We start from the raw sequence: 20,968 nt of genomic DNA, 5'->3' as shown, positions 1-20,968 counted from the left end.
AGCATTCTTCTATTACGACATGTGAAAATGCACTCATCTACTTAGCTTTCCAAAAGTTAGATATTTAAGCCTGAATCGGTTCAACATAGGTTCCCTTTTATACTGAACAGAGAAAAATAAGCATTTCCAGCATGCAATACACTCAATTCATTCTACACTAAAATTATTATGCATCTTTGTAATTATAATGCATTATTCTTCAATAGTTATTCAGAAAGACATTATAAAAGACAGATGCATATGACTAGAGCAGACCTAGGTATCTAAATTTGAAACATCTGCATTAATCTGGGTTGAATTCCTGCTTTATAATTAACCTTTTTTTTCTTGATTCTTAATATCCTTAATGCTACTTAGCTTTAGATAAAGTAACAGGAGGGCAAGAGCACTTCCACCAGTGAAACTGTACCAGTGACAATGGAGAATTACCCCAAAAGACTGCTATCACCCTGCTAGTTAGTACTGTAGGCATGCCAGCCTTTATTTCATTTCTGACTAAACTAAGGCATTTATCTTTAACTGACTGTAACTTACTATCTTAATAAAAAATTAAAGTTCACATCATTGTAAGGTGCCATGGCATGACAGCAAGTTACAATGCCTGTCACTGTGAATGATGGAATGACAATAAATTCATGTGAACTCTCATGCACAAACACACATACAGGGAAACAATTTTTAAATGCAGCTTGGTATTAGGCTCTAGCCTGTCAGTGTTTTATACTGAAAAAGCATCTTTGGGAAAGGAGTAAGAGGACCACAATATGACTGAATCATCAACTTATTTTCAGCCCTGTTCAGGTTAAAGTACAAGTAAAGTCACACTAAACTATGTGTCACTTTTCCCATGATTTTTGGTTTCACTTCAAAATCCAGTTCTGCCAAGTCTGAAGCTGTTGATAAGGAGTTGACTACAGCTTTTCCTCGTTAGAGCTGATCACTGAGGCACCAACTTGGTAAGTAGGAGCTATCAGCTTCATTGACTTTAACTGCTAATTTCCATATTTCTTTTAATAGCTGCTAGTGTTGCAGACTATTCAGGAGAGAAGGCAGCCTACCTGCTAATTCTGGCAGTGGAAGTAGCTTTGGAGCACTGGCATGAGACTGGTCCTTCTGGTTAAAAACACAGAGGAGTAGCTCAGAGATAACTGATCTGTGTTGTGCTTCCCACTGCTCTTCCCAATTCTGCACAAGTCAAGCCTGGAAAGGTTCTAGCTCCTGCACTTCAGCTTTTTCCTCTGCATTTAAAATAAGCAAGCTAAATCCACAGCTTGAGAGAAATTAATAGTATTCAACTATTGGAAAAATGAGTCACAATATAACTTTAAAATATCAGTACAAAATTACTCCTTAGAAGTCCCTGCCTGATTTTTCACTCCTTCATCCTGGGACAGAAGAATTATGCTGTTTCAAAGGAATCTTTTGTTGATTTAAGTTGATCTAGATGTCTCAGAGGATAGGGGCTTCAAAATCGAAGCCCAAACATTCACTTATTAACCACATACTGCACATTAAGGGTGTGGTGTTAAAGCAGGGAAATAATTACCTCAGCTTCCCCCACCACCAATCCCATTTCCCTTTCCTTTTCCACACTTTTTTGTTTTCAAAAGCTATCTGACCTTTTCCTTTCATTCTGAGAAGATGACTGTTGGAAGTAGGAAGGATGAAGAGAGGGAGAAGGTAGGAGAGAGAAAGAATGGGAAAAGAGAGGGTTTCACAGGGTTTAGGAAACTGTCAGTATAACAAAAAGGCACTGATTGTTATAATTCCAGTAAAGTTCCTGTAATTGAAATAAACCATGTGCTGCCTCAAGGCTGTGGATCAGGAAGTAAAATCTTATCTCTCCTCAAGTCAATTGAAAAAATATCATTGACTTTGGTGCACTCAAGATATCTAATGAAACTTCAGAGGTTCTTTAATTGTTAAACATGCTTAATTCTGAAAAATAAAGGCATGTCTGGAAATTTCACTCCATATTCAGACCTCAGTGATTTTCTTTAATGAAAGTGGATGGTCTAGAATATTGTCTTTCCCATTGCTACCTCCTATTGTTGTTCTTTTTGCCTACTTTATTATTATGTTCATTGCCTCTGTTATCAACCAATGTTCTTATCCTCCAGTTGCCTGTCCAGATGAGCTCTGGAATAGCATGATGCTATTTTGATCAATATCCAAAAAAACCAAAAAACAGTATGAAGTGAAAGACACCATTTTTATCTCTCAGTGGATGTTCCACAGAAATTCTTTAAGCTTCTTGTCCCTAAGATGGTCAAATGATCCATTCTGTCCCACCTTTTCTTCCCAGAACTAATTATAAGTCCAAAAGTAACTTAGCATGCTGGAAAATTTTACATTATAAAAAATAGGTTGTAGTAAGTGGAATTTGTCTTTTGATCTTTGGTCCCTTCTTCTTTTTACTGAAAAGTGAAAAACTTTTTTTCTTAATGAAAACTTGCAAATTTTGCACCCTGTGGGGATGTTTGCCCACTCATTTCTGAAATCAGGGGAAGTCTGGAGATTTGGAAGCACTTTTTTCTTTTTAATCTAAAATTCTATGTGCACTTATAAAGTGAGGAATGACTGCCTATGTAGAAGTAGAACAGAAATGTGGGGCTCATAGTGAGTTGAAAAATAAATGTAAATTGATAGCACAATTTTAAGAATACAATATTGTATTCTTATTTTGTGGGGGATTAGCAGGGTTGTCACACATAAAATACAGAGCACAATTCTGTCCACCTACCCTGGTGAGGATGGAGTTCTGTGCCTACTTTTGAACATCACACTTTAAGAAAGATAAATGGGAGAAACCCAGAGGAGAGCATGAAAAATGAGATAAGGTTTAGAAGACATGACCTGTGAGAAAAGGTTCAGAGAATTAATTTAGTCTAGGGAAGAAAAAGAGACTGAGGCAGAACATGACAGCCATACTCCCATACTCTACCACATAAAAGATGGTTATAAAGATACTTTCTCCGTTATTGTGGGAAAAAAGTAGAGCAAAAAGTCTTAATTTAAAAAATCAGTCTAGATATTAGGAAAAAGCTTGTTATCGTGACAAAGTCCCAGAGAAAGCTGCCTATGAAGTTTCATTAATCCCTCCCTTTAGAGGTTTTTAAGTCAAGCTAGAAAAATACACATTTTTCTACGTCCAAGGAAAAGTTCACCCCCTTTAAGGTGCGCAAGATAACCCCTTGAACTTCTTTCCATCTCTAAATTTCACTGATTCAACAACTTCTTCAGACTTACCTAGACAATCATAAAATGTGAGGACAGCGCTAGGTGTTGACAAGGCTCCCTCTTGCTAGTCACACCTAGACCTTTAAAGCCCTTGTGTATGATGCATTGGCTGGGTCACAATACTGTCAAAGATGCTATCATTTCAAAAGAAACAGCACAGCCTCTCTGCTTTTGGTGGAGTAGGTTTGGAACTTGATGATCTTTAAGATCCCTTCCAGCCCAGACCTTTCTATGATTCTATGATTTTGAAGACAACATTGAGTCAAATGTTATTGATGCAATATTATCTTCCTGGTCTGGAGAATTCTGAATCCATTTTTCTGAAATATGTGAATATCCTTACCTTTTATGCATCTTCCTGGGCTCCACTGCTGCTCATGATGGAGTAGGGTGTGATTTATCTCACCTGGCTGAAATAATTTAATGTCAAATATGGGATTCAGTTAAGTGTAATGCTGGTCAAGTCCTCTATACTGCAAATGAGCAATTTCAAATGACTAAATTTAGCAAATTGAAGTCAGATTATGGTTATCTTCAGGCTAGTTAATTCATCCTGGATAGTTTCTGGAGCACTTTGGCTGTCCAGATTACATGCCTACTTGAAGGTGAACTGGCTAGCTCCCCATAGTGCTCTGAATGGATTGACTTAGGTTTCAATGGACACTAAAAGTATCCTGGGCAATTCATTCATGCACAGGCATGTGTGTGGGGTACCTGAGGCACAGTGTATCTGTGGATCCAAAATCTTATTTTGGATTTTTACTGTAGGATGAATTGAATTGGACTAATTCAGATGTCTAGAATGTTTTTCATGCTCTATGTTGTGTGTACAGAAGGATGCAGGTATCAGTATTTCTAACAGTCTGTCAACAGGCACCTATGTTCAGGCAACTGAACTGGACCTGCAATTTCCTAAAAGTGCCCAGTTGCATCCACTGATTATAACTGGAATTTTCTACATAGAAAATTCTCTAGACCAGGAAGATAACATTACATCAATATAATTTGATTCAATAAAGGAATTTGTCCTCAAAATCATAGAAAAAGTAGAAAAAGGAGAAATCTTACTCTGAACTTCTTTACACCAACATATGTGAAGTTAGAGAAAATGAACCCTCTCTACTATGTCTACACTGACAATATAAAAAAGGCTTTCATGTTTAGGTAAGTGATTAGGAAGCATGAGAAGATAAACGTTTTTTGAGAAACGACAAAGAAATGAAAGGAAGGCATATAAGTCCTAAAAAGAAGTAGAGAAGTTGGAAAATGGAAAATGAGGAAAGAAAATAAAAAGGCCAGAATTGTGGTTGTCATCCAGAGAAACTCTTCTCCTTGCTGCTTTTTACTAAGATTAATAACTCTGTACTAAAAAAATATATGTTGGAAATAACTTAATTGTAGCTACAAATAAAATATTTTATCCTAACTTCAGCATCAATACAAATAGCATATAAAACACATCAGTTTGAAAGCCCAGGTGCCTAATATAAAAATGGAATTAACCTCACCCTCTCTCAAATGAGTTTGACATCTCAAATGAGGTTTAAGAGGAATAGTGTGGGTGTGAAGGTAGAGTTCTCAGTAGTCATGTTGCAGAGCATTAGTCAATAGAGAAAGACATCTTTCTCAGTATCATTCACACATACATCCAATCTGCTTGAGCATCATGAGGCAGTGTGTGCTATATTTTCCAATTTGCTTCAAAGCTGAAGAGTTTGGGATTTTCTTTCTTGGATTTCTAGGACTACTTTAACACTTTACCCATTGCTACCATCAGCTTCCTTCTTACCAGAATGAGTCTGTAATTGAATCACACATATGTAATAAAAGTCCCATTTTGAAACTTAAAAACTTACTGCAGCAATGAAAACACTTTATTTATATAAGAATCTGTAGAACTAAATGTTTTCACTTATATACTGTATGAACCTTAACTAATAATTATGTTCAGCAGAAAATTGTCAGTCTTTCACAATAATAGTACAAATAATACAAGAGCTATGAAAGAATAACAAGCAAAGCAATGATTTTGAAATTACAGCATAAAGTTATAAGTTAAAATATGTGTCATTACAATCTTTGTATACTAAGGTATCACTGAAAATTAGTCATTTTGCATGTTAAAGAGTAGCAGCAGAGACTAGATGGGAATAAAATATTAGAATACTCATTAATTTGGCAGGCATAAAAGGTATAACAAAGGATGGCTATGAGGACAGTATAAAAACTCAGTCAATGGTCAGTTCAGAAGTGAGCTTATGAAATATGTCAGGTCACCAGAATTTCCTAGATGTTCATTTCAGCAGCCCAACATTTCCTTAGCACTGACCAGGAGGATTAAGCACCTTTTGATTAAAAATAAGTAAATAAAAATTAAGCTAACGTATTGAATTTACCTTCCCTCTTCCATCTGAAGTGACCACCAAGAAGTAGCACGGTGTCAACAGAGCAACAATACTGGTAGTTCCTGTAATGTAACATTTTACATTAGGAACCAATTTGGAGCTGCCAAAATTGTTTTACATACCATAACAGCTGTATTATGGCAGAGTAGTAAAAATGTCTTTCAGTCAATCAACTCACCTGTGTTTCAGCTGTTTGTGTGCAGATTAAAGTCTCTAAATTCAGCCACCACTTAAAAAGTTCTATGTGCTAAGGCATACTCATCTGCTTGGCAGCTGTTTCCTCACCTAGGAAGTAATTCCCACCCACCATGGGCTATTACCACGCACACATCTACTCTGTTTTGAGTAGACAGTGTTTAGAGATCATACCTCAGTTTTTAGACTGAACTGTGTTCTCCAGTTCTAGAAGATCTTACTGAAAATCCTATTGGAAGAGATTTTCTTCCACAAAAGATTTTTTTATTGAAATGTCAAAAAGCCAGCTCAGCATACCAGTGAATTTATTCAGTATTTTTTAGCTTGTGATTAGGTGGGTATCTGACTTCATATTAAGAACTACCTGGAATCTTTTGTAGCAAGGATTGAAAAGAAGTTCGCAAAACATTTTCCTGTAAGAGTCTGCTTTCTGAGGAAAATAAGTAAGTCAGTAAAATTTAAAATTTGATATTATGATATTATCGGGTTTCATTATTAGGAGAGAGATTGTTATCATCTATGTCATCAATTTGATGTCAGACTGCCCTGTTGTTCCAGACCTGCTAAAGAGAATTGGTGTTCATTACATCAGAAATGTAGTAGTTTCTAAAGAACTTTTGTAAGACCCTTACTTATTTATGTCTTTAATTCCAGAAGAGAGACCCAAAGTCCAATGTGCACCTATACGTTTTAAATATTTAAATTTATAAATAATAAGATTTGACAGGGTCACAGCAAAAGTGGCTCAGATGCAGTATATTTAGGTGGCAGATTTACTAAGAGACTTAGAGCCACTGACTGGCAAATCTAGTTTGGGCTGCAATATTTTCCCCATTTGAAAAGAGCAGAATTTGTGTGCCACCTTTACTCCCTTCATTTACACTGTTTATCGCTTGTTTACAACACCTTAAGTTCACAATTCATGTGCATTATTCCATATCTCAAAGTGTAGAAGCAAGGTTACTGACAACAGAGGATTGATCCACAGAAAACCTTAGAGCCTTGATAAGGTTTTCAAGACACTTTGTTGTGGCAGTTGAATAATCTGAGCTGAAAATTCTTCTGGTTTTTTTAAGTTTTTTCCTTCTTTCCAACTACACGGCAGACAAGATCACAAAAATATAATGTCAAAATAAAACACATCTACACAGGTGACAGCCTCCAGAAGAGTCTGTGACGGACGTAGCATGGAAGTATAATTATACTTTTGTTTTTGTGGAGGGTGGTCTTTTTGCAGGTCAGGACTGAGGTCCCTGGCTGTGTAGGGGAAGTAAATCATATTTAGGTAGCCACTTTATCCTGACTTGGGAATGTCAGAAAATGTAATCTGAGGCAAAAATAATTTATTCTATTTTATTTTTATTTGTTTTTCATCCTTCAAGAGAAATAGATGGAGATTGGTAGAAGAGGGATGTAAAAGTGCACATTTTCTGAATGTTTATCCCACCTCCACCTGTACATCCCCATACAGGAATGTCAGATTACACCTTGGAAGTACAGATAACAGAGAAGGCATCAGCCATGGGTGTGGCTGACTGTCAAGTCAATCAAGCCTCTTCTGGAAAGAAAACACAAAGGATCCTGACAAAGAGAACTTCCCACAGTTTTTTCTCTTTGGCCATTATGCTGTCTGGTTGGTTTTCCTTCATCAGCCTTCTTTGGGGGACTCACAGGTAGCATCAGCTAAAAGCCACACACATTGTGAAGGGAGAGGATCATAGTTGTGGGTCAAGTAATTTTGTGGGAGCCCAAGGGCCTCACTATCCCTCTCCTGCCCCTGTCTTCATAGTGCCACCTACAAGCACTCCGACATGAACCGTGTAATGGTGCTTGTCAGCCACTGTGCCCTTGCACCATGTAATGGCAGGGGAGAACTGTAAGCCACAAAGGTTTATTACTCAGACTGAGTCAAAATAGAGTCAAAATCCTGTCTGACAGGAAAAGCTCATCACTGTGAAAGATGTAAGTACAATCCTACTGTGGTCAAACCTTGTAGGACCCAAATGGAGCACAGAGCTGTGCTGAGTGGGTGAGTTGCTTTGGGGGTACAGCACTGTGTCTAGAGCATTGAGAAGGTACCTTCTTCATCTCCACCCACTGTCCGTCTCAGGATAAACAGAATAGATTGCTGTGTTTGCCAAGATTGCTTCTGAGCTTTTTGGTGGTGTTGGTAAATTGTGATTACACAAGGATTAAGAGGTGGTCTGGGGCTGGAGTCAAAGTGCCTCTGCTGTAAGAAGGAGCATGGAAAAGGAAAGAGTGATATGAATGAAAGGGGAAGAGAGGGACTGGTGAGCCATGAAAATTTGGGTCTGCTGCTTCTACTGCTTGTGCTGATCAGACCCAAACTTCCCTCCACAGTGACTGCAGCCTGTTCTGCTATCTGCAGTGGCCATGGGACCATTCCATAGCCATGATAATATCCAGCACCGTAACTGAAATCAAATATATCCAGATGCGGGATCCAGGAAAGAGAAAGAGCAGAATATTTCCTTCTGTTCCTGAAATAAGGTGGAACCGTAAAAAACACTGAACAACCAAAACCAAACAGAAAACAAGGATTCCTCTTCCTTTTAGCAATTAATCTGTATTTTTAAATCAACACTGTGTTCCCTAACCTTTAAGGGAGTATAATCATAGAATATTCTAGGTGGGAAGGGAACCACAAAGATAATTGAATCCAGCCCTTGGCCCTTCACAGACTCATCCTCAAGAGTCACATGCTATGCCATAAACTATTGTCCAAACACTTCTTGAACTCTGTCAGGCTTGGTGCTGTGATCATTTCCCTGGGCAACCTGTTGCAGTGCCTAAACACCCTCTGATGAAGAATATTTTCTTAGTATACAACCAAAACCTCCCCTGACATAGCTTCATGCCATTCCCTTGAATTCCGTCACTGGTCAGCAGAGAGAAGGGATCAGTGTCTGCCCCTCCTCTTCCCCTCATGAGGATTTTGTAGACTGCAGGGAGGTCTCCCCTCAGTTTCCTCCAGGCTAAACAGATCAAGTGACTTCAAACATTCCTCATAAGTCTTCCCATCTAGACTCTTCATCTTTGTGTCCTTCGTTTGGACACTGTCTAATAGCTTTATGCCTTTTTTTATGTTGTGGCACTCAAAACTGCCCCAGTACTCGAGGTGAGGCTGCCCCAGTGCAGAACAAAGCAGGACAATCCCCCATCCTGCCTGATGCCCAGGGTTGGCCTTCGAGGCTGCCAGGGCCATGCTGGTTCACGTTCAACTTTCCAGCAAAACTATGTACAGATAAACCTGTCACTGGTATTTTGGGAGCTGCAGGTAAAAATAAACATGTGAGGTGATTAAACTTGGTTATTGAAAAATATACACTTATCAAAATATATTTATGTTTATTTGAATACACCAGCAAATAATGGTGTACTGAAGACAGCAGAAACCATAATACTTAGGAAGGAAAGCAATGATGAGATGAAAAAGAGGGATAGAGTACATATTTGATCAAAATTCTCTACTGGTTTAAAAGTATAAAGCAATTTATTCAACTTATTAAAGTAAGAGTTTATAAAATACCCTTGGACTCTGGTTTGTACACTTATCAAATTCAGAACTTCACATATAAAAATGACTGGAACTTGATTTCTCATCTCATATAAAAATGGTGATTTATATTTGAACTAACAATAAGTCTCAAGACCCACAACTATCTCTTAGTGAGGTAGTTTTTCCTCCCTGGGGGAAGAGAAAAGCTATTGGAGCACACATAAAATTTAGGTGCTTTAAGAATTTCTCCAGGACTTCTATTAGATTTGCTATCAGAAGAGACAATAAAATGGGAATTTATGTTTTTTCCTTAACAAATCTTATACTTTCTGATGTGGTACTTTGTCACAGCAATTAAGGTTGTTCCTTGAAGTACCAAACTGAAAAGTGATGCCATGGTGTTTATTTTAGGTTTGAACATTTAAAGAATATGAGGAGTGTTTGGAAAATAAAGTTCATGTATGTTATTCACATATTTTTTTCTGACAGATTGCCTCTTCACAGAGGAAGGGTATGGCTTGATCATGACTTACAGGAAGAAATACTGATTTAAGCTGCTTTCCTCAGTAAAGATTGCAGCCATGTAGAAAATAAATTTATGATTGCAGTAAGAGAAGGCAGAAGAGACTGTACCTCCTCTAGGTAAGAACAACTTCTTAATATGTACTGAAAAGAACTGGCAACAAAGGAGTAGAACAACTGTGATGTGTCATAATTTCTACTGCCAGTGCTGGGTCACTTCTACAGTATGACAGTGTTATGTAAAATATCTTTAAATAGTTTGTAGAGGGTTTATCTCATCCAGGCACTTCTTGCATAAAGTCTGCTGTGATGCTAGGGATACTTACAGGACTTAGCTGGACTTGATATGACAGCTGGCAAATCAGGGCTGGATACAGAAAATATGCTGGGGTACCCTTGGCAAATGTGGCAAACCCTGAAGCACAGACTGCTGGCCTCAGCTGGAGCACAAGTGCAGAGGAGCTTCTTTTGGTTGTCCTTAAGGTCAAAGAGAAATGGTTATGGATACTGGACTGCTTCTACTTTCATTCAATTACTGTCTATATTAGTATATGGAATATATTAGCACTTCTAAGACAAAGAGCAGAACCTCAAAAAAAAAAATCTCTAGCTGTGAATACTCACTATTAAGCTAGAAAATAAATTTCATAAATTTTCTCATTCTCTGGCCCTATGATGCTTTACATTTAGGGTAATGCAGAAACACTTTATTACTCTTGTGGGTCTTGATTAGTTCAGCTGTCTCCCAGGGAGCAAGAAATAGGTCTGAACAAAGTTTATTCTTCTCCTACATCCCAACAGAAGTTTCATGCAGTGCTTTTCATCTCTAACATATTTTATAACATGAATCCAATGTATGACCCATGATTTTCTAGATGCAGGAAGTCAACAGTCACATAAGAGCTCTGCACATCATTCCAGATAGACACAAGTCAAGAGTTAAACTCCAGGCAGAAATCCCATCCTGCCATTTTTTTTTTTTTCCAAGTGAGCATGAAAGAAACAATGGCCACTGACATTTCATTACTTAGACATGATTACTTGAATTGTAAATAGTAGTTTCACTCAACCTACTCCAGAGCCGAGTATCTTCAAGCTCAGGGTTTGGAGGTAACGTTGCCTCCTAACCCCACTACATTGCTATTTCTTTAAAACCCCATGAAGGCTAAGTCTCACATAAGCAACTTGAATATTTTATTTGGAAGGTTTTGCAAACAATTTATTCTGAATTACTTCTTTCCCCCTGCTTCTGTAGCATCTAGAAAACATCTGTTATTTAACGTGGAGACAATGAAGCAAGGGAAGAGACTTGTGATCAATTGAATCAATCTTGAATAGAAACCAAGTGATCATCAAGCCAATCTATCACTCCCCTCCTCAACAGGACAAGGGGAGGAAATGCTACACAAAGCACATAGGTCAAGATAAGGATAGGGAGTTTGCTTTTCAATTACTACCTTCTTCCCAGGCTCAGCTTCACTCCCACCTCTTCTATCATCTCATTCCTCTAAGTGGTTCAGAAGGGCGGAGAAGAAAAGCTGTGATCAATTCATAATATTTTGTGTCTGCTGCTCTTTCTTCCTCATGTTCTTCTCTTGCTCCAGCATGAGATCCCTCTCATGGGAGACAGTCCTTCACCAACTTCTCCAACATGGGTCATTCCTGCGGGCTGCAGTTCCTGAGGAACTGCTACAGTGTGAGACCTTTCCACAGAGTGCCATCCTTCAGAAACAGACTGCTGCAATGGAGGTTGCTCCTGGGGGTCACAGGTCCTGTCAGAAAAACTGCTCCTGCATGGGCTCCTCTCCACAGCCTGCATCTTCCCTTGGGTCACAGCCATTTGCTCTGGCATGGGGCCCTCTGTAGCCTGCAGGATATCTGCTCTACAGGCTGCAAGAGACCTTCTTCTCCAGCACATGTCCTTCTTTGCTGACCTTGGTGTCTGAGTTGTTTCTCTCACACTCAGTCCTCTCTCCCAGTTGCTGGGCAGCAGTTTTTACCCTGTTGTATATATGTTACCACAAAGCTGCTACTGCTGTTGCTGTCAGGCCCAGGTTTGGCCAGTGGCAGGATTTTTAATTTAGCATGGTACAAAGGTGAAAGAAAAAACATAATTTAAAGATATGATATTATTAGTAATTGAAGAGATTGACTTATAACTCTGGGAGTTCTTTATGCTGCAAATCTTTGGAGATTGGGAGAAAATTATTGGGAAAACAAAATATGTGATTTATCTGATGTATTTCACACATTACATCCATATTGACAGTCATGAGATGTGACATGTCTGTAAGTCAGAAAGTATGCCCAGAAGGCCACCTACATTATGACCAGCACACAGCTAACATAGTTAAAGAACAGACCAAGCAAGTAAAAAACTTGTCTTGGACTCAGCTGTCTACATGCTCATCTCACACAGTGATCACCTTAACTAGATAATGGTGTGAGGTTTTCACATGTTTTTTTTAGAAATGGCTGAGAATGGGGGACTACTTTTGTGGTAGCTCTGTCACACCAAAATCAATCTTTTCAACACTGGTGATTCAGCTTTTGTTTCAGGAAAATGGGGAATGAAATACAGAATAATCTTAAAAGATTCTGGGGAAATTAATTAATTTTTAACATGTCTGCAGTGCTTTAAAAAGAAAAAAGATTTATACTTGATATTAGGTAAACTCATGAACCTAATGAGACATGTCTTACATATCACCACTTGAAGCCATTGCTCTCTTCCACAGAGTTGATTATAAAACATGCTCCAAAAATGCAGATTAATTTTCAGGAGATCAGTCAACAACTTTTCACTTCTTATGAACAATCCAAACTCTTCAGATTTCTTTGATTTCTTACAGTCAATTCAATATGAAAACATGTGCAGTAAAGCTGTAATAAACTATCTCTTAAAGTAAAACAATCACAAATCTGGTTTATGTGCCCTAGTGGTCCAAATGTAAATAAGTACTCAGAAAGGGGAAATTAGCATAATAAGCATGAATTAACTGACTGAGATAAACTAAAAATGGATCAAAATAATTCTGCTTAAATAGAAAAATATCTTTAAATTTGTGTATGTCTCTTTAACTTCTTAATATTAACTGAAAATGCCACAATCCTTCATGAAAGGTTATTTCTCTCATATATATCCCTTTGGCTGTAATCTGGGAAAACCAATAAGCTAATATAAAGAGTCTTCTCTGAAAGCAATACTGTACATTAACTAAGACATGGAAAGTACAGGAAAGCTAAATGAATTATTTTTCTTTTGAGGCCATTAAAGAAGTAGGGATATGCTGCCAACAATACAATATGCAATGGATGTGGGTCTTTTTCTCCCTACAGATATACATTTGTAAAGTTTTTCCCTGGACTCATTATGTGGTTTGTTTGGTTGTTTTTTATTTTTTTAATTTTGCCTCTCCAAACATTTCTGAACAGACTTAGCATCCAGGATTGTATATAACACTTGAAAACATTCAGTGGTGATTCTAAACAGTAGGAACCCATTTAATATTTCTGAAGTTCCCAGTATTTGTGTCAAATAGTAGACTTTCAAAACTGATCACTTATAATCTTTCACAAAAATCATGCATGACATACAGTTAGAAGGTTTTCAGAATCACATGCATCAAGGATTTTGTCTGCTCTCCATGGACTTGCAAAATTCCAGCTCACATATTCGGCTTTAGAAACAAAAGAAAAATGTATCTAAACAAAGATTTGTTGGAGTGTGCAAGAATTATATTCATAATAATGCCAGGTATTGCAGTTTAAAATAAATGGTATATGAAGAGAACTTTGCATCTTTGCCCTATTAAGAATATGTCTGGAATTTTTGTAATTGCATCAAATCAGTTTTGATCTTTGCATCTATCTTGGAAGGTTTTGAATAGTTCAACCAAACATGCTTTCAGCATTGATTTGTCATTTTTTTCCTAAATGAATCTGAAATTTTATGTAAATTAATGACACAGTGATTCTTTGAAAATTTTGTGTCCACAAATCTTTTTTTTTTTGAATCTTTTATTCCATTTTCCAGCTGATCAAAGAGATTTCCTTAGACAGGAGAATTTTATAAATAAAACAAGCAAGTATACTGCAAATTTTAAGCAGTTTGGTAGATATGTAGGTAGAATCTAAATTAGCACATTGTCTACACTGACCTATTTAGCTTTAAAGCAGAGCTGTGAGAGAGTAGTAATCAACTATATCCACTTTCTCTACATCACACTTCACAGATATCATTTAAAATGTGTTTATTTAGTATTATCAGAGGACACTATGCAAAATATCCAGATTGTAAAATCCAGGTATAAGATTAGAAATAACAATACCATAAAGTCTAAAGCCCCAAAGCAGCTCAGTATTTTCAAAATTTAAAGATAGGTATTTTGAGTCTCAAGCAATAAGAAAGTGGCTTTCTTTGGAGCAGGAATTAGCAATTGGAAATCTGTTTGCATGTACCTCTTGGGCATTACAATCCCCTAGGCATTTTCTTTAAGAAGGAGGGCTTGGCTAATAATTTTGAATCTGAGTCTTACTGTTCTCCCTTTGCTAACCTAAATACCCAGCTTTTCTTCTGTGTTTATTCAGAGCATGTGATCATCTGCCTAAATATCACTCACATGGGGAAAGAGGGCTTATTGATATTTTTACCAAACCTGCCTCAGGAGACACAGAATCAATTGTATTTTAGAATCAATTGTATTTTTCTCTAGACAAAAGATTAACATACTTGGAAAAAAACACAGTTTCTCATCTGAAAATCTTCTAGGATAATCAGAAAGTGATAAAGTTGGAAACATCAGTGAGATTTGAGGAGAGGTGGGATTTGGGGATTTTTTTTATGCCTTTGATGGAAAAAAGGAGGGGAAAACCAACCAAACAAACATGTTGGGAGTAATTTATACATGCCAGACTGTGCAACAGAAACACAGCTTAGGAAGGCAGTAAAGTGGAAAACCAGGAATCACCTGCGAACGTGAAAAGAGGGTGTCTCATAAAAAGTGCTGCCACCAAAATGCCATAGTAACTAAATCCTGCTTTAGATTATCTTTTTCTGGTCTAAAGGTTACAAAAGAGTGAACAGAAAGGCACTCATATTTTTTCCTGATACCTTTTGCAATCTTGAAAACCTTTATATTTCTGCATGCTGTATTCAGTCTTTTCTCAATTAGGACAAGAGAAATCATTTACCAAATTGTATCTTCACATTCTTCTACTGCTGGTAGCTGTCATTCAAAGTCCAGCCAGTTTGATGTGTCAGTTTCTTTGTTTCTTTAATAATTCCTTTATTGGTAACAAAGGATATACAGGAAATAATAAGTAAACTTCTGAATAGGTTAATGTTTTTAACATCAGCAGTTATGCTGATGTTATCTGAAAACGAGTTAAAATTAAGAGTTCAGGCACATAGTGTACTTGTATTTTAATGAGGTGATTTGTGTAGACCTGTCATTGAGTGTTAACATTTACAAATGCAATTAATTCAGTCATATAAAACAAATATTAGATAGTTATATTTTAATGAATTTAAACCTATGTATAAATGCCAGCAGAAAGTTCCAATCATACTTAGTCAGGAATATGCATTAATCTTCCTTAGTTTTGCTCTATATGGTGCACTAGACAAGATCTTCTGGCAAAATTAAAAATAAATGCCTACATTTGACCTCTGACTCATGCAGTGTGGAAACATACAATATTTAGGTTTTAATTGTGCTATTTTTCAGCTGCACCAAATCGGACCATCTGTCCAAAGTCTAAACTAGATTTGTTTTTCTACATATATTGAAATGCATTTTTTAAAATTAGGTTTTATTATTATTTCTCTATAAAAAGTTCAGAAATATTTGCATATTTCCAAACAGGAACAGCCCAACAGCCAATTAACAATAAAATATGCATTGAATAAGAAAAATAAATATTGATCTGCAAAATACCATGCCAATTTGTTCTCACAGTAAGCATCTTTTCCCTCCAATCAACTGATTTTCTTTGACAAAGGGACTGGGAATAGGAAAGTGCTTAAATGAAATATAAGCGAATGTTGTTTATAAAGAAGAAATGTATATACCCATGGCAAATACTTCAGGCCAGATTTCCCTGCAACTTTCAGTTTTTGTGCTTCACTCAAAACAAAAAATAAAACAGATCCTAAAAATCACATTTGAAAAACTATCACAGATGGTGATGCTTATTTGTATACTTGCTAGATAATGCTCACAGTATAATATATTTGCATTTTATTTTCACTCAGAAGTTGCCTCACCATAATTTCTATTCCAATAGAGAGGTCTCTTCTACAGCATGGAGGGAGATGGTGGCAAGAGGACTTTAGCAGTATTAAGATGTGACCAGAGGCACAGAATGCTATTATTACAGCAAATCCTTTGGAAAGATGTTTGCAGAGCAGACAGGCTTGCAAGAACCTGAAGGCTGATATTCCGTGACTTAAGGCTGGTTGTTCAGGAGACCACTGAAGAATGGAATCTTTGGATATCTGTGCCAATTCACACAAAGCGTGGTCTGTTACCTTGAGGAGTTTGACCTCTCCAGGAAGAGTGAGGCTCCTGTATCTCTGCTTGCTTGCTCTCATCTTGCACTCAAAATGGCAAACCCCAGTCAAGCAGCAGTGCATTTGCACTGCCACATGCAAGCGTAACAGACGGTCTTCCCATCCATAAGAACAAATGTCTGCATTTCAGGAAACACTTGAAATTACTTTAGCCAAATAAATACCCCCAACATTTTTGAGCCGTGCCACCGTTCAGATTGTTCTGCTGTTTTTCTTCCTTATGTCAGCACCACTTCACACTCCAGACATGCTAATCCCAAAATATCTACACAGGAGCTTTAGAATTTCTTATATCTCCACAAGACACGGGGATGAAATGTAGATGTTTTCAAATCCGACATCTGTATCTGAGTTAATCACCTTAGCCTTTATAATCAGTAAGTGGGTAGGATAGGAATTTTTTGGGAATGGTTCATCTCCTCCCAAAAGAGAATTTTGTCAAGTGATTGATGATCTAAATGTGCTTATTAGTCTCCAGAAGACCATGGCATGACTGACTATATGACTAGAAGTTAGGTGAGAAGAATCCCACCCGTGGTGATGTATTAGGTAAACAAATGGTATCAAAATTTCCCAAAATAGATTAAACAGATGACTGCTGTAGTTTAATATCAAGCATCTCCCCTGAAGTGCCCTTTACTTTATCTGTTATTGTCAAAATGAAGACATGAAGACCAATAATGAACAACTGGAAAAGTGCATGTTACATAAAGGTGAAAAACATCTGGAGTGTTCTACAGAGGATTTGATGGAGGTTTGATAGAGATGAATGTAATTCAATGAGCTAGAATTCCCAACAGCAAAATAAAAAAAGCATAAAAAAGTAAAGGCAGAAAGTAAAAGAAAGCTGCCAGATTCCAGACTATTATTTCTGTAGTTGACAAACCCTGAAAACGTAGCTATTTTTGTTAAAGATCCAATAATATTTCTGTGAAAATAGACTTGATTATTAGCAATATTGAAGACCCAATTCCTGAAATAATAAAACTTTTTAATTTGAATATGCACTTAAAATAACATGATGAAAAGAATATATGACCAAAAATATTTTTTTCAGAACATGAAAGAGTATGTTTCAGAATAACCAGCTGCAGGGATAGAACTAATGTCATACAGATTTTCAGTTTTGCTGAAGTATATCTTTCTAACAGAAAAATGGTAAAAATATTTAGTCATATAAGCAACACTGAAGTTATGTGAGTAAGCAATACCTGTTTGCTGTAGTTTTGTCTATGACTTGGGAATGAGTACTGAACTGCAATTAAAATTCTTAATGTACAATATCTGGGGTTCAAAGTCACACTTTTTTAGAAAATTCTTGCTCTAAGATCTGTATTTATTAATAGTGTTCCTATCACTTTAATACTTTAAGATGAGCCAGTAGTGGTATTATGGTATTGTAAAGTTTTAATACTAATAAATGTTCCTATGGAAATAAAATACCTGTAAGTTAGTGCTTTTATGAGTTCGAAGTTGATTTATGTTATGCTGTAACCCCTTTCTGAGGAGGATGTCTTTCTGTAGCTTAGAAATATCTATATTGCAGACTACTGTATTTCTTTTCACCTTTCTAAGCATAATAAACAGTTGAGTGGTTATGTAGAACTCTTAGGAAAACTTGAACTTAAAAAGAATGGCATACCAAATGATAGATATATTTACCTTTTAATAGATTAGTTTAATATTTAATTTATTAACCACCACTTATTTCAAAGATTTTCAGATTATTGACAGTTTATCAGAATTTTCTACTGCATAGTACAGATAGAAAGATAAATACACCTGAAACCATTTCTCTCTAGGATATTTTCCTCTCAGTGTCTATTTACTACAGCACACACTCATTATTTGTGACTAGTGTGTATCCAGCATGAGACCTCAGAGACCACATATAGATTGCTGAACTAGAAATATTTTTTAAATTATTTCAAGTATTGTTGTTTAATTAGTTTTAAATTATGTGTACTCCTTTCATTATTTTATGCTGTCGTCTGTTGTGCAGTCTTCTACAGCAAACCATTGAAAGGCTTGTTTTCTTCTAGACTGTTTTTGTTCTTAGGGGATTTTTAGTGCATTACCTTTATATATCTTATAATTCTTTAAGTATAAAAATTGCTGAGGACTCCTCAGCAGTACTAGAAATAGATTCAGTTGGCTCCTAACTGAGTTTGTGTTTTCCTCTTCAATCTCTTGAATATTGTGTACAAACAATACCTGTAAGACTGGAAAATCAAATCATGAAGCTTATACATATTTTTCCAGAACAAATTTTTCCCAACTAAGATAAGTACAGGCACCTACTACCTGAGTATTTGTTGTGTGCTGCAACTTTACCATCCTTGCTGATCTAAACCAAGAGAATTTAGTCTAAACCAAGAACCACTTGCATGTGTCATTGTGTGTCATCACATTGTATGTGTCATATGTGTCGTCATATGCCTACCATAAGTATCACTGAACTTATTTATTGAACTTCAGATTCTCCAGACCAGACTAACCTACAGCTAAACAGTATGCAGGCAATTTGCTTTTTTAGAGTGAACTCTTAATGCAGTACATTTTTAAACAGCACTGCCATTAAATTGTCACAGAACTGACCAGCTACTCCCATATTCCTTATGCTTCTTCCTTAATGGAGTTAGTCATATAAGTGGGGTCATCACTTCTGCTCAGTTTATTTCCTTGTTTCAGGTTAGGGGGATGAGTAAAGCCAAGGTGTCCAAGGCAAATACCCAACACCACACTCTGAAGTTGATACCTTACAATCAGACAAAATCCTAGCAGTAAACCACAGCAATATGTAGGCACAGTGAACAAAACAAAACATCACAACAACAATTAGGCAGTGTAAACTCTAATCTCTGGGTCAGAGCATTTGCTTTCACTATTTGAAGGGTCTTGTAGGTTCCTGCTTTGATTTATTTACTACCTTTCTAGAAGTGGGTCAATAAAAATGCCTTTATAAACATTCAACACCTACTCTCAGCAGTCTTAGTTGTCAGCATCAGTTGTCTACACCATGTACAATAAAACATTTTTGCCTAGGGAACTTCAAAACTGTGGTTTTCAGTGCATTTTTCTCTGTGGCTTTGTAAATAACTGTAACACGGATACCTCTTCTCTAGGTGTTTTATCTTTTTATTTTTCCTAGAAAATCAGTATTTATAGTCCAGGTGTGTGAAAAATCCCCCCCAGATATCAGATGTAAGTATCGGTTCAGATTTTAGTCATGAGCTTCCCTTTTTTAAGATCAATTAGATCTCAAAACAAGGTCTTCATCTTAAAGCAAGATCTTCGGCTAGATCCAACAAGGACTTCAGCTGTAATTCTACAGTCACAGTAGAAATATTTCTCAGAGGGATATATTGGTTATACCTTGAAAGAAAGTCACTACCTTCCCACATGCTCATCATCTACTCATGTGCTGTTATGATTGTAACAAATGAGATATACAAGTTTTCAAATAATAGTATATAAGAGACAAAAGTAATTGGATGCTTTTGAATAAAGTGTTCAATCTTACTACATAAATGAACAGAAGCATGTACATATACAGCACTACTTGTGCTGTGTACTTTACTATACACCAATAACATAGACCTGTCCATCACCATGAAAAATAGAGAAATTTTAAGGGCTATTGAACTTTTGTATGCCATCACATTACACAGGTGCTTTTCTAATTACCACACACTGATAACATTGTCAGTATTTAGTGATCACCATCCAAATTTCTAGTCCTGTTGCGATGATGATGCAGTATTTATACAAGGCTGGCAACAGGAAAACAAGCCAGGTCAGAGACTCATTTCTCATATTCTCTTAGTTACTTTACATTTTCCCTCCCATTCAGCTGGCAACATTGTCTAGTTTTATGTATGCATCATCTCTGTTCTCTCTCCCACTCTTCAGGTATCTCTCCTGAGCCAGATGACCTCCATGGGTGTACTTTATCTTCATTAATACATGGTGGTGTGGTGTGGTTAATTTGATCCAAACCTGAAGGTTTTTATTTGGTCAGACTGAAGAATTTGGATCAAGCAAGTATTGAAACACACCCACTTACCTTGCTGAGCATCCCAGTGAGCATCTGTATCCTGCTGAGTGAAGTCCTGGTGCTTCCTGCTTTTAGCTTTCCTGAGTGGTTTGCATAATAAGCCATGGGAGCAGGAGAGGGGAGCAGAGTCTAACTCTTTTAACACTCTAAAAGTTGTTGCTCCCTTAATTTATGATGATGCTCTGGAATTCAATAAGACACCATTCAGTGTGAATACAGGCATTGGAATCCCATACTGTGCTACTAGTGAGTTCACTTTCAAGGTGCTGTAAAGCAGAACATGGCAAGTAATTACACCATTGAATAGAATAACTTGCTTTAACTATAGCTGAATTGCTAGAACATCTTTTTAATGTATTGTTTTAAAAACTTTTACTCATATATCCATTTCTCTTTTTCTTGTCTCAAAAAGGACTTATACAGACTTTCCAAGTTTAAAATTTTATTTGCCCTCT

At 36.7% G+C, this 20,968-nt stretch overlaps 1 long non-coding RNA gene across 1 annotated transcript in view; it reads left to right on the top strand.

Annotated features, from left to right (window-relative positions):
• Window positions 1-20,968, top strand: part of LOC146768761 (uncharacterized) — a 155,295-nt gene that overhangs the window by 113,650 nt on the left and 20,677 nt on the right. The gene's annotated exons all lie outside the window — the stretch shown is intronic.

The sequence above is a fragment of the Lonchura striata genome, chromosome 1 (genome assembly GCF_050655825.1).
Source record: "Lonchura striata isolate lonStrDom1 chromosome 1, ASM5065582v1, whole genome shotgun sequence".
NCBI lineage: Eukaryota > Metazoa > Chordata > Aves > Passeriformes > Estrildidae > Lonchura > Lonchura striata.
This window is presented reverse-complemented; position numbering and strand designations above follow the sequence as displayed.